Below are 19,561 nucleotides of genomic sequence, written 5' to 3'. Positions count from 1 at the left end.
GTAATGAATACATTAATCTTTATTTTTGTCTGTTCGAATGTTAGTTTCCAGAAACAAAAAAGCAACCGCTTCTACAATTTTACATTCATTGGATGTAAATAAAAGAAAAACAAAGGGTTACACATTATAACCCTGGTTCTGCTTCAGGTGGTGTAGGCTCTATGGCTGTGACCGGTCTCATTCGAGAACAGCATATTCAGTGTAGAAACAGATTTTCTGTATCCAGGGCGGGGTCTTTTCCGTCTGGAGCCTCTTTCCATCACAAATGATTGAATTTGTATCTTGATACATGGGCTGCAATGTTATATAAAAATTAAACAGATGATTTGATTTCGGTCTGTCAATTTCAATGTGTCTATTTATCTATCTATCTATGCATACATGTACATGCAGTTATATGTATATAGCCCTGTGATAGAATGAGGATCTGTCCATTATGTACTCTGTGTGAGCTGGACTCCAGCCCCCGCCGCCACGATCCTGCACAAGATAAGCCTGTACAGATAATGCTTCTATTTCCCACCATCCGGGACTACTTACATCTGATATTTCCAAGATATGAGAGATTAGCGGATTCCGTGGTAATTTATACACTTTAAGCTCTGTAAGATATTACTTAGAGACATTAAGCCTCCCACAAACACTCCTATTCTAGATTATGTTTTAAGTGAAGTCCTACAGCATGCAATATGCAATGGATCTGCAGAGCAATTCATATCAATCAAAGCAGCAAGAAAATGGTAGTGAAAGAAATGAACTGAAAGCCCGTTTTATCATAGTGTCAAAGGAGGAACAGTTTGGCAGATCGGTGGAAGAGCAATAATGATGCAAAAGTCTTGAAGAGCTGATTTTCAGTTGAGCATGATTAAATAATGGTGTGTATTCTTTGGCCAGGGTCCACTTCCTCTGCGGGGAACCGTGGAGAGGACAGGAACATGCTGAATAACTCGGTAGTCGTGATGATGAAACACCTTAGATCTTCCTCTAATGAATGTTGAATGAACGGATTCTCGTTCCATTAAAGGCAGAGTCTGTAACTTTGGAGGAGCTAGTGAAAGTAGCAGGATTTTGAAATCATCCGAGCCTGACTGTCCACGATCGCGACGAGCCGTCACAAACGTAACGTTACCTGTAGCTCATAGCTGCTGCTCGCTCAGCTTTAAGTGCTTTAATCTAAATGAAACGACGGTCAGCAGCGTCTCTCTCTCTCTCTCTCGCTCTTCGCTCAGTGGGTGTGTGCTTCCTGCTGGTACCTCATGAAAGTCTGGGGGGTGAGGTGCGGTGCTCTAGCAGGCTCAGTTTCAAAGCTAGACTCAAGATATGGGTATCAATGAAACTAGATGACTTCCGGCATCTGTTGGTACCAGCCATATCAGCTTGGTTTATCAGCAAAAACTAGCGTAGCCATGTTCAAAGGTGTCTGTTGACCTCTGACCGCAAGATACTTGGTGTATAGTGTAAAAGTTAGATCTATGTAGTTGTATGTACATCAGTTAGTTAGTGTGTTGGCCTTTGTAGGTGACAATGATGACGATAAGCAAAAATACAAATGTACCAATGCATTGGGGACATTTTTCTGTTCTACCAAATCGCCGTCACACTGCTCAAATTTCATTCATCATCAATTTTATTTTTTACATATGGCACAAAACAAAATGAGGTTGTACAGATATTTAGGGTTTATTAAGCATTTGAAGATACTCCAGGAAATTACATTGCAGTTCGCAAAAACATCAGTGTAGGCAGACATGGAAGTACAGAATTCAGAGGGCTGAATTTGGCGAATGCTATTTGCACCTGAGCGTCAGTAGTCAACAATGATATTTGCACCAGGGTGTAAGTAGCCAATGTGTCTGTTGGAAAGATGATATTTTGTGTGTAATGTGCACTGCCTTTTATGTTTGCATTTGACTTATCATTCTAACCCAAACCATTGTCTTTTCCTAAACCCAGCCAAGAAGTGTTGGTGCTTAAACCTAACCAAACTGTAACAGAAAACGTCTAATAATGAAAGACCGATGTATCCAAAAGTGGCTCTCAAACAAGTTTGCAGAGATACATGAGATATAGTGGTTATGCTGTTGCACACCCGATCATTTATGAGGACTCACAGTCACGTTGACGGGGCAGATTTGTAAAAGTGCCCTTGTTGAATAATAGTTTTTAAAACCAGGATATGATAGCAGCACATGTACGTTTTCACATCTACAAACACTTGCTGGATACTCTCTGTGTGTCTCTGTTACAGCATCGCTCTCATATTAAAATCCTTGTTTCAGCCTGAAGGCAGTAGAGACGCTGCTGTCTGTTTGCAGAGCAGCTTCCTCTGACAGAAACATTAATCCTCCCATCCCTCCATCCTCCTCCTCCAAACCTCTGAAAGAAACAGCTTTATATGACGGAGGGGGGAAAAAAAAAACTGCTCTCCATATTCTTCACAACCGCTCAAACAGCTTCATCTGACAGAAACATTCATCCCTCCATCCTCCTCAAAACAGAAGAGAGAAAAGCAAAGCATCAGTCTGCAATGCTGGAGGTTTCCCAGAGCAGGAATTTAGTCAACATAAATGATGAAACTTAGCTGTGTTTTTACACTAAGAGATAACCTCAGCATGCACATCATAAAGCAGTTGTCTGCCAAAGCTGATATAAGGTGCTTACCAAAGTGGGTACTGTGGCACAAGGTTTGTTCCATTTTTATAATGTACGTTTGAAAGAATGTGGAAGGCAACATTTACTTCATCTTTATATTTCATTTTCAAACAGATTAAACCGATATACAATGAAATCGCCACAGCAAACACCTGGTAAATATCAAACTTTCGCATCGGCAACTAAAATTGGTGACGTGAAAAGCTCCAACTCCTTCTCCTAGATATTACATTGATGGCTAATTTGCAACAGCCAATGTATTTAAATAAGTCTTTTTTTTTTACAGGCTAGTGGAAAGAAAAGGTCCAAAATGCACATTATGTGTTTATTTTACTACACTTGGTTTATTTGTCTGTCGATCTCTTTTTAAATTCATCTTTTAAGGCCTTTTTTCAAAGGTGAGTTCTTCCTCACTTTGAGCCAGAAATCTCCACTTCAGGAGCACTTACATACGCCACACTTTCCAGTTTGCTTCCAATCTATATTCTGAAAGTTTTTACAGAGGGGTTTGTTCATATATAATTCATAGCCTGGTTTATAATCCATTTTATTCCTAAAAACATGGCAAAAATTGTTTTTTTGATGGCTGTTGACAGTATTTTCTGATTTATGGAGTGACAAAATAGATCAAAAATTCCTTCTGTAAAAACCCCTTTGGCTCTAATGTGTCAACAAAATGAGACGGCAATTTTGAATCTAACTTGTCTTGCTTTAAGATGAAGACAGTATGAATACGTTGTGTTGCATGTTGATTGAAGTGGTACTCCCAGAGGGGTGGGCTGGTTTCAGTAAGGAGCGCCACTGCTACTAGTGGGAAAAAAGTTAGTCTGGACCCCCGAGTAAAATGTTCATTAACTACATATTTAGTTTGTTCTCCACTACAGTATCTAATCTTGCAATAAAATATCCACTTGTAGTGACTACACCATTATTAGAGTGTTTTATGGTTATGTTTAGGCACTTGCAGCAGTTAACAGTCACAGTTGGGGAATGACTTTACTACCACTGATGGGCAGTAACGCGTTACTGTAATCTAATTACTGTAATCTAATTACTTTTTTCAAGTAACGAGTAAAGTAAGGGATTACAATTGCAAAAACAGTAATTAGATTACTGTTACTTTCAGGCTGCGTCACTGCGCTACTGCGTTACTAAATCGTGATTTTGTTTTGTGAGACTGTCTCGTGACAATAACGTATTAGCGGCGCGACGTCAGTGGTAAACAACAGACACGTGAAGTGAAGAACAAGAGACAACATGGAGCGCGGGAGAGAGCAGGAACATACAGCGTTTAATGGTTGGAAGTACCGACATTACTTTGAGTTTGACTCGGTAAAAGGTGACGAAAATATTAGCGTCCGCTGTTCACTGTGCGTGGGAAGAAAACTTTTATCCACATCAAAAAATTCCACTTCAAATTTAACCAAGCACCTAGCTAGCCGGCACGGGAATGTCAAACCCCCGGTTCCCCCCACCGACATGCCTGCTGCGGCTACCACATCCAGTTCCACCGGGCGAAACTTCGAGGGCCCCTCTCCTGCTAAACAGGTGAAAATAGACTTGAGAGCGACAGGACTTAGTGATGCAATGTGCATAAAGTTAAAAGACTGAAACTGATAAAACAAGTTTTAAAAAAGACAGTTTCATTTGATTCAATTTTCTATAATGGAACATGCAGAAAGAATAGAATTAGGCTGAAAGGTCTATCGCTTTATAGTGTATTCAGGTTGTGCATCATGTTTTTGAAAAGTAACTAAGTAAAGTAATTAAAGTACCTAATTACTTTTAAAAGTAAGTAGTCAGTAAAGTAACTGGATTACTTTCTTGGAGAAGTAATCAGTAATCAGTAACTTATTAGTATTTCCAAGTAACTTGACCAACACTGTTTTCTACTGAGAAAAAGCCTGCTGGAACTCAACATGTTTGCTTTATCAACATTTAACCAAAACCCTAGTCTTACCCTAGTCTTTCGGTAACCAAAGTGCTTTGATTACCTCAACATAACCACAGAAAAGACTCAAGCAAGTCTGCGTATGACGGTGGAGGGGGTGTTTGGATGGCTGGAACACAGATCTTTGACCTCGCTTACGTTTTGTGAGTAAAGCTCTTAATTTAACCCAAACCATCATTTAACCAAGTGGGTTTTAGTGCCTAATCCTAAACACAAAGTGTGACAGTTTCACAATACTAACCACATTTTTTAAAATCGTTTTCAGTCAGCGGCGTCAGTCCATGCTGAACTGGGAATGAGAACCATTTGAAATGAATGGACGAGTCAGGGGCCAAAATGGCAGGTGCCTGAGTACGACTCTGTCCATGCACCCGTCTGACCACAACATGACATTTTCATTCATTAATGAAATTAAAAAAAAAGAGGCCTGTATTCAGCTTTGTGACAATGCACTGTTTAGATAAAATCCATCTGGCTTTAGCATAAAACCACAAAGAAACACCTTGTGGTTTGGTTTTCAGCCTGCACTCAAACTATCACACTTTCTAACAGTGGGAATGCTTTCATCATTCTAGGACAAACAGAAAAAGTTGCCAAGAGTTCAAACACAATTGAAGGTATTACCACATAAAACAGATTTGGTTATAAACAAAATCCAAATTGCAGTAGCGGAAACCTGTTTTTTTCCCCACAGTTTCAGTTACTCTGGGACACTTCCAGGCATCATTATCAACTCAATTTCCTCTTTTCTCCTTCTTTCAGAGTGTCCCCTTTTCTTTCTTTACCTCTTTGAAAAACAGCTGTTTGTCTTTCTATTGTATTGTCACTATAATGTGTCTCTGTAAGAATCTCTGTTCCCGTAATGAGCTTTGCCTTCAGGAAGGATTTAAGTCTGACAGAATACAAACAAACAAACAAACAAACAGGCAGTGTGTGATGACCCACTGAGCAGCTCCTGGTTCAATAAAACCTCCATCTTGCAGTCATTTAGCTTGTTATTCCTTCATCTTCTGTCAATCCACTGGCTGTCAGCGTCATAAAGAGAAGACCGCTGGTGTTTATCTGCCAGCTAATCACCACTGCGAATCTGAATGTGAACACGTTTCTGTGTGCAAGACATCTGCTTTTGATAAGACGAAGACAAAACAAAAAAACAAAAAACGGAGACGATGAGGGTTTTACACACAAAGAGATTAATAAAAGGACATTTGGGATTTATTGGCTTACAAAAAGGTTGAGCAAAAATGAGAATAAAGCTCGTTTTAATATTCCATGATCATGTTAAATAATAATATTAAAGGTCTTGTTAATGTTCTGTAATAACAATACATGCTACTTTTTTAGAAAATGACATTAAAGGTCTTTGAAAAGCTCTATAAGGATGATTATATTTTGAGGATTACAATTTTTTTTCTTACCACAATAGACGTATTGTTAACACAAATATTCTAACAAGGCCATAAATGTTTTTTTTTTAAATTCTGATCAGATGTCAATTATTTTGAAATAGCTGGACACCTTTTGGTATGAGTACCTGCAGTTTAACATACCTTGCGCGCTCATTTGTTACAGTACATCTGCTAAATGCAGTGTTAGCAGTTAGCTCCCCTTTAATGGAATGAGCCAACCATTAGTTCAGCAGACTAAAAGCAATAATACATTTTAATAAACTTGATGACGCGCCTCATCTGTCCACCTCATCCAATGATAATGAAGGTCACACTGACCGGCTATATTAATATTAAAGGTCTTATTAAAGGATAAGGCCAGTGATGATTTATATTCTTCTCACTGTCAACAAATCCCATGAAGAGTAATTGGTAAGATTAATTGATTACTAACAGGACACTTCCCCACATCAGTCTTTTTTTTTTTTTTTTCGGCACATATGGAAAAAAACATGCTGCTACATGGCCAAGATGGCATTCAAAAGATACTGTATTACATAATATAAGACGATATGTGGTTACATAGAAGCAAGGGCAAAATGATTATGTATTATACACATTGGACGGTCTTTTTGAATGAAGATAGTGTGTCCTAGAGTACATAGTTATTTGTAGTCTTACTGCTGCTAAGCTAGTGAATTAAAGCCAGTCAGTCATAAAAGTAAAATGCTTTTTTTTGCCATGATTTCTTCTCCGTGTGATTATTATTAGTATTACCTTATGGCTCAATCTGTGAAAAACATGGAAATCAACATCCCAGAAGTCACATTAACATTATTAATTGGTTAAATTAAATGATAAAATGTCACTTGCCACTAAACAATCTTGGAGTTGGCCTGTCCATACATGTAGCCAGTCTGAGCATACAGCAGGAGACCATCTACCGGAAACTTTCAGTTTATGAGAGATCACAGGAAGTCCTCTGTCCCTTTAGCGTTAGCTTCACAGCAGAGCATTCAGGCCCAGTCAGAAGTGAACTTCTTCGGTCCAAACAATCACCGAGTACGGAGAAGTTTAGCCATCAGGGCTTTGTGGAGTTTGTAGTTTAAAGTCAGACAAAGTCTTAATTAAGATGTGGTCCTGATGGGATAACCTTTACCCAGGAGAGTGGGAGGTGATGTTGATAGCTTATGTTTAGGGTTAGTTTCCAAAGTTATAACGGATTAGAAAATGAAATGCACATGATGTTGAATCAGGGCACAAACACAACAAAGCTTGGTTTTGAATCAAAATGTGTCCAGATGTCAAGTTAAGTCGGCAAATGAAATATGTGCATTACATCCACTCTGAGACAACATTTAATCAGCTGCTGAAACTAGAGAACACAATGAAAAACTAATATTTTACGGCACCATATAAATGGAGCTTTGGACTGAAAGAGCAGCTCGGTCATTATTGAAGACTCTGTATTGGCATCTTCAGGTGTTAATTAGATTTAAAACTTTTCCGGCTATACCTCCTCTTACCCATCACTAATCATGCACCCCCACCTTTAACTGTAACTAGGCGCCCATGGTAATGCCCCATTATGAATAAATTCCACTGACAGCTTTGACATCAACAAAGCTGATAGAAAGTTTGGGGGTTTTTTTGTGGGTCAGTCACAAATTCACTGAGGCTATCTTTACATTTCTGTAATGATACTAAATGTCACATTAACATCCCATAAGGATGATAAAGGTCACATTCATTTCCCTTAATTCTAATATACAGTGGGTCAGATTAGTATTTTGAAATAATGAAGGTCACTTTAACATTTGATCTTTACGTGACACTCATTATTTTAACAAGTTTAACAACATACATTTGAATAATTAGTGCTCCCAAAACGTTGTGGACGGGCGATAAAAGAGTCGTGGGTTTCACTGGCCAGTACTGCAATAGACTGAATCAAGTTAACTGGGAATATAGAAGGAAAAACTGTAGGAAGATGTTGCATCTTTGAGACAGACCGATGAAAGAAACCCTCAAGTAGAAAATGCATCGAAGAACAGATGGACCAAAAATAGGCTGATGAGGTGTTCCTCAATTAAACTTCGTTATATGAGACATAATCTAACATGCATGGCAAGTTATTTCTTTTGTTGCTCACTTAAGTTGTCCAGTGAACAAAAACGCATCACGACCAAATCATTTCAGTGTGTTTCAACACCAAGAACTCAGAATGGAAAAAACAACATAATTCCTTTTTTGTTTGCTTGATTGCTGTCTTTTTCTTTGAACGTTAAGAGGCTGCAGCTGCACCTGCCAAAATCGCTCATAGGACACAGTTTGCAAATATTTATCTGAAAAAAAAAATCAGCCTGATTATTAGGACAAAGACTTTTTGTTTGGAATGCTGTAACAAATAGGGCAGTCTTGATTCATTCGAACATTTTGTTGGGTGATGGACGAATCTGCTTTGTCAAAGTTCCTACTTTATTCAAATGTAAAAGATGAACAGCTGAATAATTGAATAGAAAACAAAAAAAAGCGTATGTCTGCCACATTAAATCCGTCTCTCCTCTTTGCTTCCTCTCTTCAAACTTTGGATAGATTTCTTAGTTTGCCATATATTATTAAAAAGTCAGCGGATCACTAAAGCTTCATCCTCTGGGTGCCATGGATATATAGAGCACATGTCATGGCAAACCATCCACTGGTAGATATTTCAGTCGGGACCAGAGTGGTGGACCGACCTGCCAACCAACACTGCAGTCCCTAGAGCCATGTAGAGTGACCTACACAGCATTTTTATCTCTTGTCCTGCTCCACACATGTTAAGTTGATGTCCCGCATTTTGATCGGCTCGAGTTTTCAAAAGTGAAGCCAATGCAGGACAGACGCTTTTCTAGAATCTGACTTTTATCCCGCCAGCTGTGAAGAAATCAGGCAAGGCTGTCATCGCAGCGCCGTGTTTGATGCCAATCAAACTGCGCACACGTGGGTCAAGTGCAAGTTAAGCTGTCACCGTACGTGCTGCCTTCACTGCGCCCAATGGGAGAAAATTACAAGTCATAGTCTATTGTGTGCTGCTGAATCAATCAGAGGGCAAAGCATAGAGACGTGAGAGCTGGGGCAGAACAAAATGTTATTCTTTTTATATTTATATCTTATATATTTTACGCTACCTCTGAGCATTGGTCAAGTGCCTCACATTGTCCCACGCAAACATACTTTTCGTCCCAAGTTTGGTTTGTTAGATCTGGTCACACTTGACACTTTTGTTAGTTAAATGAGAATGTTGCTAAAATGTGATTGGTCAGTACTGCTTTGATAACGAACACAAACCATGTCCGATACCTAAATCTTGTCCCTTGCAAATAGATTCTGCATTCATTTGCAGATATTTGTTCATAGAGAATAGAACTTATCACATGTGCCCAAGCCATATCCCTTTTCTTTAACAGTCCACCTAAACATTTTTGGACTATTCCTTTGCTGGTCTCACTGCTGGTTAAGTTTCTCTTTTTGGCTTTTCTTCTTGCTCAGCAACAAGTGTGCCCCTTTTGGCTTTTCCAAAAAAAGTAGTTTACCATTATGGATGATGGGATGTCTTTCTTATTATAAATGAGTGTGTGGGATTTATCATTGTTAATAGCGCACAGCTGTGCATGCATACATGTGATGAATACAAATTTTCTTGGGCTTGCGGGCAGTAGTGTACTCATGTAAAATGATTTTTTTCCCGCAGTTTAATAAATGAGGTTGTATTTAGCCAGAAACGAAACAGGGTCCGTCCTCCACTGTACCTTGGTAAAGAAACAACAAAGAGGATGACAAAACTGCACAGCAGCGGGGGGATGTTAGATTTGGTTTATACAGGACGCTGAACAACCAGGTTTGTCTTTGTTTCTTGTAGAATTCTTATGCTTGAGTCAGACACTACGTAGATGTTCTCATGCACTAGTGTGCAAGGTGGCAGGACTTTGTTTCTTTACAACTTTACGGGGTGTCGTGAAGTTACCGCATCTGGCTTCCTGTTCATTCATGCTCTGAAATCAACAGTCATCTCTTTTGTCTTGTCTTGACATTGACAGAGAGACTGTTGTTCTTGCTTCGGCTCTCGGGCCGTCTCACCTCATCACAACGGTGTCGTCAGCAAAAGTGATGATACGATTGGACAGATATGTGGCGCTGCAGTCACGGGTCAGCAGTGTTTGTTATGAAGTGAGTAGTGACTGTCTGGGGTCTGTTGATCTGAAAGTCAAGGACCCACATACGCTGGGAGGAGAGTGTTACTGTGTTCCTGTGTTCCTGTGTTTGTGTGTGTGTGTGTGTGTGTGTGTGTTGGTGTGCTCTCTCGGCGCTCGTATCAGTTGCTAAACCATCCATCAAATTACCGTGGCAACCGAGCGTCCATCACCCCATCCATCATCCAAGGGCGACAGACGGAGCGACAGAACGCAGCAATAGATGTCACGGACGACTGGAGAGATAACAAGGGGAGAGGAGAGGGGAGGAGGGGGGGAGTAGGTAAAGAGGAGAAAGATGAAAGGAGGAGACATAAGACGGGGGGGAGAGGAGATGCAATGATTGAGAAAAGGAAGAGGAATAGGAAAAGCTAATATTTGGCATTTGTGCATTCATCTGCCCTTTTTGTGTTCGTGCCCTGATTGGATTATCATTTGAATAATGTTAAACTCTGAGTAGAAAAATGCCACTGTGGCTTTTCTGTTGCTTTTCTGAAGTTGATTGACTGGCTGATTGGCTAATTTTGTGGTTTCCTGGAGAGAATAAAATGAACGCTCCAGACTTGTCTGCTGTTCTACCTGACCAGACCTCATAAAATCAAATGAGCTATCTAGAATGGGAGCTCATCCCTGCCGCTGTGCAGCACAGAGTAATGTTCTCGGATTACATTATAAATAGGAGATTGTAAATCCCTTTAATCTTATGTGGATAGAGCAGAGACTTTTATTTGAAGGGGTACAAGTTCATAACTTTTTGTCATATTTCTTACTTTCCCTACACCTCTTAGTGTTAGTGTATAGTTTATATTAATATATATTCTCATTGGAGCATGTATGGTTTTCCATCTGTCCATCCATCCATCCATTGTGTATACCGTTTGTCCTTAACCCTTCAGAGTCTGGGGTAAAACGGCGTTTTTTACTACTTTTCATTTTCCCTTTGTGTTTCCCATTAAAACTGCTTAGCTTGCCTTTCTTTGTGTCTTTCTTTTCAGCACAACCTCACCTATGTGATTCTACAAGTATTTATTTATTTTGACAGAATATATGGACACACTGCATGTAAAAGTGCAAAAGAAACACAAAATCCGAGTAGGAACTAGTTGGATCTTTGGAGGAGCGGGGGTCTGCGCGGACACCTCCTCTCGTTCGTCTTCACGAGCAGCATCCACTTCATCCTCTGAAAGGAGTCTTCCTCAGAATCAGAACGTTCTTCCCCAGATTCAGCATCTTCTAACTCGTAGAAGAGCTGTAGTGCGCGACTTCGGCTCTTCATAACTTTAGTCTTAATAGGCCGATCGACAAAATTCAAACACTTGTAAAAAGTTTGAAGTGTCCGCTTTCCAACAGTCTTTGAATTGAGCACCTGCGTGCTTGTGTCACAGCTTTACGTTTTCAAACGTGCGACATGTGACTTTGACGCCGTGTGGCGGTCCTAGACTCCGAAGGGTTAAGGACCACTGAGGGACGGGGTAGGGGGCAGGGGGCGATCCCAGCTGACACTGGGCGAGAGGCGTGTACACCCTGGACCAGTCATAGGGCTGATACACATTGACAGACAACAACTCACACTCACACCTACGAGGTAATTAGTACCACCGTGCTCACCACCGCCTCAAGAAGCAGCAGCTGCTTAGCTTAGCTTAGCTTAGCTTAGCTTAAAGTAGCGTAGCACAGAGATGGGAAACCGCTAACAAAGCTTTCTCCATTGCCTAATTAACATGTTGCATCTCAATAGTTTCATCCTTAAAAAACTAAAGTTTGTGCCAGATTATTTATTCACTGAAAGGAGGGGGCATGGTCAAGTAATAGTCCTGCACCCACCCCCCCCCAAAAAAAAAGGCAAATTGTAGTTTTAACATTTGTTTTCTTTTCACAAATTAGATAAACAAGATATAACATCTTAATTAACGAGCTGCCCAATCTCCTGTGTTTATGCTGAGCTAAACTAACCAGCTGCTGGCTATAGCCTTTAGTATGACAGATGTAATGAGCTTATTTCCTAAAATGTTGAACCATTCCCAGAAATTGTATTCATGTTTTTATTTTCAAGCGTCTATCTGGTAAAATACAAGAGAGAGTTTTTTTCAAGGCACGAGTGCAGCAGGGTTTCCGTGTAGCTTTCAACACTGGGCCTGTCTTTCTAATTCACTGTGTTTGAAAAGTACTGCGTGTTTGATCACATTTTGGTAAGAAGCCTGCTTGTTTTTTGATCAGCTCCGGTTTGCTGTTTGCTGCTGCTGCTGCTGCTGTTCGGCTGTTAATCTACTTCACATTAAAAGCTTTCCAGTTGTTTCCGGAGAAATAACCTCTTCACCTCCTCGGAAGGCTTTCCCCGTGAAACATGCGTTGTTGTTTTCGTTAACAGTAATTTGATTCAAGACGGCAAAATGGAATCCACTGGACTTAAACTGTGAACAGAAGTAGTGTTTCAGTTTGCAGACAAACTCAGAGCAGCAGACTCTAGATTTGAAACAACATGTGAGCCATACAGATAATTTAATTTGTGGTTGCTCTAGGGGCGGGAGTGTCAGATGGTCAGTTCCTCGCTGTGATCCGGACTAAAATACCTCAGTAGCTGTTGGATGAATTGACATGAAGTTTGGTACAGACATTCATCTTCCCTAGAGGATAACTGTTTCTCTCTCCTTTTTTCTGCAGTGGCACCATGAGGCAGTCATTTCATGTTTTCATTTAAATATCTCAGTAACTATTTAATGACTTGCCTCGAAATTTGTTTCAGACATTCATGTTCCCCTCAGGATGAACTGTACTAACTTTAATAACAGTTTTTCATTAAGTCGTGTCTTCGGGTAAAAAATCTCAAAAGCATTTCTGATCAAGCATCAGCAAAACAAATTCTATCCATTAGCCTCAACTCCACTTCATGTCTAGTGCGAATTAGCTAACATTAGCAACACAGTGAGCATTACACCTGCTAAACATCAGCATGTTAGCATTGTCGCTGTGGGCACGTTGCGTCATTTCCTCGGACCGGGGTTGATTGTGCTTCATATGGGCTCCGAGCTGCGGCTCTGGACTGGACTAATTCTTGAACATAAAGTCTGGTCTGGACAAAGTGGAAGCTTTATCAGCATTAAGTATGAGTAATGTGAGTGAGATGTGTGCATTGATGTGAGTATTGTGACTGAGAAATGGCAGTTTATACATTTGCCCTTATATTTCCAAAACTACTTAGCAGGGTCACACGGAGCTGAAGTGAATCTCAGCATGCAAGGGCTGGGTGAGAGGCAGGCGAGGAAACATGACGGACAGCTTTTCACGCTCACATTCACAACTAGAGGCAATTTAAACTTTCCACTTCAGCTGACTTGCATGTTTTTTCGGACTGTGGTAGGAAAATCCACGCAGGCAGCGACAAAACATGCAAACGTGGCCGGTTAGTTTTAAACCCGGGACTCTCTTCCTGTGAGATGACAAAACTAATTGCTGAGCCACCGTGCGATTTTTTATTTTTTTTTAAAAGTCCGGTTGAAGCAACATATTTCAATCCTTGGAGACACAGCAAATGTGTATATGATGATACTTTGAAGTGCGAACGTCACACCAGCCCTACACCCCGACGCTGAAAACTGTAATGCATCCTGGTTTCTCCTCACCTGGGAGAACACGACTGGAGGCGTTTCAGGAATCCTCAGGAGATGACACTCAATTCAGCAGCTCGCTGCCAGTCCTCGGAAAAAAAGCTGCGGTTTCAATAAAGCCTCCACTTTCAGAGCAGATATTCACTCTGCTGGCTGTCGCGCTCTGAGATGAGTTCTGGTGGAGGGAGGAGAATGGGGGTGGGGGGTGGGGTGGGGGGGGGAATAAGGGAAGAGCTTTAAAAAGTTAGAATTTTTATTGAAAAATCAGTCCTGCTGGGGAAATCGGAGACGGGGAGGAGGAGCAGGCTTGTGATTAGCATATTTCTAATACTTGTAGTAGCATTTATACTTTATTAATATTATTAGTATTTATTGATATTCATGGCATCAGTACTGTTACCAGTATAATGATATTGCTCTTGGTGATGGGTTGGGGTTTGATAGCTTATTATGGAATCTGAATCCAGCATCTAATGTAGTTTTTTGGGACAGCGGTGCTTAGAAGCTGGTGCTACAACCACTGATGGGCAGTAACGCGTTACTGTAATCTAATTACTTTTTTCAAGTAACGAGTAAAGTAAGGGATTACAATTGCAAAAACAGTAATTAGATTACTGTTACTTTCAGGCTGCGTTACTGCGCTACTGCGTTACTAAATCGTGATTTTGTTTTGTGAGACAATAACGTCGTGACAATAACGTATTAGCGGCGCGATGTCAGTGGTAAACAACAGACGTCAGTGGTAAACAACAGACAAGTGAAGTGAAGAACAAGAGACAACATGGAGCACGGGAGAGAGCAGGAACATACAGCGTTTAATGGTTGGAAGTACCGGCATTACTTTGAGTTTGACTCGTTAAAAGGTGACAAAAATATTGGGAAGTGGGAAGAAAACTTTTATCCACATCAAAAAATTCCACCTCAAATTTAACCAAGCACCTAGCTAGCCGGCACGGGAATGTCAAACCCCCGGTTCCCCCCACCGACATGCCCGCTGCGGCTACCACATCCAGTTCCACCGGGCGAAACTTCGAGGGCCCCTCTCCTGCTAAACAGGTGAAAATAGACTTGAGAGCGACAGGACTTAGTGATGCAATGTGCATAAAGTTAAAAGACTGAAACTGATAAAACAAGTTTTAAAAAAGACAGTTTCATTTGATTCAATTTTCTATAATGGAATATGCAGAAAGAATAGAATTAGGCTGAAAGGTCTATCGCTTTATAGTGTATTCAGATTGTGCGTCATGTTTTTGAAAAGTAACTAAGTAAAGTAATTAAAGTACCTAATTCCTTTTAAAAGTAAGTAATCAGTAAAGTAACTGGATTACTTTCTTGGAGAAGTAATCAGTAACTTATTACTATTTCCAAGTAACTTGACCAACACTGGCTACAACCTAAAAATGGGCTCACTTGCATTGGATAAAAAAAAAAGGTGATTAAATGTGTATCCGACACATTAAAATAAAAGGAGCAGTCTTTTACACCTTTCTCACACCAACTACTGGATGTCCGAGTTCAAAATTGTTGAGCTGATGATGATATTGAAAGATGTGATATGAGAGGCCTAGATTATTATTATTATTATCTGTCTGTCACAAAGTGAGATCCCCTCCAAACAACCTTTGGAACACATGTACAGGGAGCACGAGTCGAGTAGATCACTGCCAGAAGTTCAGTGTCGGCCTTATAGGATTAATCTTAATCACTTTCAGCTGATGTTTGTCAGTTGAATCATTCATCGCCAGTTTTTAAATTAGCTCGCTGCGACCCTAAATGTTTGCCACGTCGTGCTCTGCTAGTAAACACAACTAAAAGTGCACAGCCATGCTACAAAAATCAGCTTCAGCAGGTATAATGTTCATCAAATTTATACACGCAATTTCATTTTTGCGGATGAGTTGAGTGATCAGGATTCCTCCTCTTGGAACCACGAGTATCGCTAAGGAGTTTTACAGCCATCCATCCAACTGTCGTTGAGATGTTCCAGTCTGGACCAAAGTGTTGGATCTCAAGAGGGGAGCCAGTGTTTCTGAAACAGAACCTTCAAGTCTGCTTCTTGCTTTATGTTGACTGGCCCGCGGTCGCGTCGTCTGTAAAAATCTGCTTCACGTCCAGTCTGAGCGAAGTTTACTCATCTTTGTTTGATGTGTGTGTGTGTGTGTGTGCGTGTGTGTGTGCGTGTGTGTGTGTGTGTGTGTGTGTGTTTGGAGGGAGCATACTGATCCCACGTTGAACCTGATTTACAGTGTGTGTCGACTCTGCAGAATCCAGTGTGTTTTTTATTTTACAGCTGTATGGAAACAGAATTTATTAGAGTGGAAGTGAAGCAGAGAGAGATAGAAGAGTGACATTACTGGGACAGTAATGTTTACCTATATGTGTGTGTGTGTGTGTGTGTGTGTGTGTGTGTGTTTGCAAAATGACACCAATGATACAGCAGCATTACATCATGATATGTGTATGAGTATATATGTGTGTGTGTATCCATTTGCCAGCGTCTTTATGTGAAAAATGATAGGAGTCGTGTGTTTGTGTCGTGTGTGTGTGTGTGTGTGCACTGTATTTGATAGCCACCCTCCATCGTCCTTCAGCTGACAGTGAGGTGGTTTCTCTCTCTGACAGAAAAATATCCAGCACGCGTTCTTCACCCGCTGCAGCTGATACACCCGTATAGATCGGTGACATCACCACGTCCTGTCCCACTGTATCTGTCCTGCTGATGGTGTTTGTCTGTAATTATTCTGGGATGGATCAGACTGATTAACTGCTCCGTTTCAACACACAGGACAGGAGAGTCAGCAGCCAAAGCGAATTATTTCAGGAGATTTACAGCTGAGGAGAGTCCTGTGGTGGGAAGTAATTACGTATATTGATCAATATTAACAATATCATGTATATTAATCACTATGCTTAAATCCAATTTTGAGGTATTTTGCATACTTATTTCCGTTTTATACTACCAGGCATACTTTAAAGTTTTAAATGTAAAAAAACATATGAAATACAATGTATTGTTAAGAATTAAACCGATGGTTTTAGCTTGTGACTTGGTATAATAAAGTTGTAGCAGTAGTTTGGGGCCCCGACATGCTTCAGATGTGTATGAGCTGTTCATAGCCAGAAGAGGTAAAACAAAGATTAGAGAAAAGCCTGAAGAATGAGCCTTTAGAGCGGCCGGACCTGCAGGTTGGGAACCCCCTGGACCTCACTAGCTCCAACAGTAACATGATGCGTTTTCACACCGATGCTACAATATCAGCAGTCTAATAATGTCACTTAATCACATATCGGACGGAGCAGACATTTTGCTGATTATAGGAAGGATATTTGCTTGTAGTGGAGGATCTTTTCATTGTTGTATTGGTACTTTTTCTGAAGTGAAGGATGTGACTACTTGTTCCACCTCTGAGTGCTGAGAGGCAGACAAACTCTTGGAGTTCCTGTTTTGCTGCGTTAGAGGCAGAGCGTCGGGGTGCTGGTGTCTGATGTGTGTTCCATCTACGCAGTGTCGCTGATGACCATTTCGATGGAGGAAATGGTAAAAAAAAAAAAAAAAAAGAACCCTTTCTGAAAGGGTCGTTCCACATTGATGCTGGGAAATAAGACAGTGGCATGTCCTGGCATGGCTGCTTGTGTGTGGGTTATTTATATTTGAAACACAGGGTTAATGGCAGTCCCCACTGTAGATGCCTGCAGCGTGGGTTTTGGTTTATAGTTCAGTGGATTTTAACCCATAAAATCGGCTTCATGTTTAGTCTGAACACAGTTTATTTTGTCTTGCTCTTTATTTTGTGCCTACTGATAGAACGTGTATGTTGCTTCGAACCTGCTGACATCACCACTGCAGCACTCGGTAGGTGTGTGGTACATGATTGGGCTCTAGTGTGCTTTAAACCTGTTAATCTTCATTTCGTGCCCCACATAAAATAAATAATAATGAGCAACATTAGCAAAAATGTATAGAAATGTATGAAATTGAGGTGAACTACATGCAGAACATTGCAAACAAAACATCTGAAATATTTAAAGATGCAACATAATATGGTATGCACATAAAAACCCCTGTGCATTCACACCAGGATACAGGTGAAAACATTATGTATGCAGGTTGACCTGAGGGTCGGGGGGTGTTCCCGTCTTCCTGCTAAGAAATATCGTGGGTTTGTGCAGGTGGGTCAAAAAGTGACTCCACTGGCAGCATAAGAAAGTTCAGTAGTCCACCGTCCACTCCCCTCCGTCTGCCACTGTCTCTCAAACACACACATGGACTGAGGGGCGCCCACGTGTTATATCTGGCTTTGTCCACACTTGTGCTACTAATGATATGTAGCGTAGCTTGTGGGTCCGGCGGTGCAGAGTAGCTGCTATAACAGGTCGGGGTGGATGCAGGTATTAAAACACCATGACCCATACATCACTAACGCATATGTACAAAAATGTGTGCACATAAAACTGCATTTAACCTGGAATAACCATAATATAGCACTCAGGGATCCAGTATTCAAACACTGAATGTATATTGGATCATTCAACGGCAGCTCGGCTCATTTTCTCTTCTACAAATTGCTTTGTAGCTCAGAAGCTTTTCTTTTCTTTTTTTTTTCTTTTTTTTTTTTTTTTTAAAGAAAATGAACTCAGATGGAGCAAATGTCTGTACGTCAGTCAGCCTGAGAATCGCTTCAGTTTTATGAATCAGTCGAGAGTTAGTGAAGTGAAACGTTTTGACAGAGCTGCAGAGCCACAGGAGATGGGCACGTTGACACCGCAGTAAAAAAAAAAAAAATACAAAGTTGGTATCAAAACTGGTTAAAAATATTGATTTCAAAGTTTTTGTTCTTACTTTTATTTTAGTTGGGCTATTTCAGTTCGATCGGCGGGCTGTGAAGATTCACACCAGACGTTTCTGTTTCTAATTGCTTTTATTTTTCTTTAGTTTTAAATTCAGTTTAGTCTCCACCTAATGTCCAGAGTGGGGTTTGCTCTTTTCAAGTTAGTTTTTATTGTTTAAAATGTTAAGTTATAGTTTAGTTTTTGTTGTTTTCAATTTTTATTTTAGTGTTTTATTATAATATTGGGGGTATTTTCCAGGGGCAAATTGAAGATCAGACTTGTAGACATCTGTAGATGTCTCCTCGTGCTGTGTTGACAAATTTGACCAAAGACTAAAACTTAAGACATTTCCTGCATAGTTTTGTAGATACACAATAACATTCAGTTTCAGCTTTATTCTCAAGTCTACTGTTTATTTTTATTCCAGTAAACTAAAAGCTTTTTCCTGCACTTTTCTACTTTCCTTTTGGATCACTATAATAACCTTGCCCACGCATATGCACACACAGTCAGCATGTCATCCCGTTGTTCTTCTAATGAGGTCAGCAGTGAGGTCACTGCACCGCCCCAGCCCTGCTGACACATGTGGAGCAGTCATGTGATCTGGTGGGATTGATCACTGATTGGCATTTGGAACGCGTGTGCTGACGATGGAGAGATTCACTTTAATGCATTCACGGTTAATTCACTGTTGAAATTGACCTTTTTTTATTCCGAGCATAAAAACGTGATGCAAATAACATAATCAACCTGAGAGTTGAACGAATGAAGCTGCAGCTACTGTGCGAGTCTTTGTCCTGCACAGTAATGAGGACACTCTCAGCATCGGCATGTTGTGAATATTTGATTTTTGCTGTGAGAAGTATTGGAATCCACCTAAAGCAGAGCTTTTATCTTCCTTTT

At 40.5% G+C, this 19,561-nt stretch overlaps 1 protein-coding gene across 1 annotated transcript in view; it reads left to right on the top strand.

Annotated features, from left to right (window-relative positions):
- trhde.1 (thyrotropin releasing hormone degrading enzyme, tandem duplicate 1) overlaps positions 1–19,561 on the top strand; it is a 167,440-nt gene that overhangs the window by 23,230 nt on the left and 124,649 nt on the right. The gene's annotated exons all lie outside the window — the stretch shown is intronic.

Source organism: Pempheris klunzingeri, chromosome 22, assembly GCF_042242105.1.
Source record: "Pempheris klunzingeri isolate RE-2024b chromosome 22, fPemKlu1.hap1, whole genome shotgun sequence".
NCBI classification, from domain to species: domain Eukaryota; kingdom Metazoa; phylum Chordata; class Actinopteri; order Acropomatiformes; family Pempheridae; genus Pempheris; species Pempheris klunzingeri.
The sequence above is the reverse complement of the archived record's forward strand: the minus strand, read 5'-3'. Positions and strand labels throughout refer to the sequence as shown.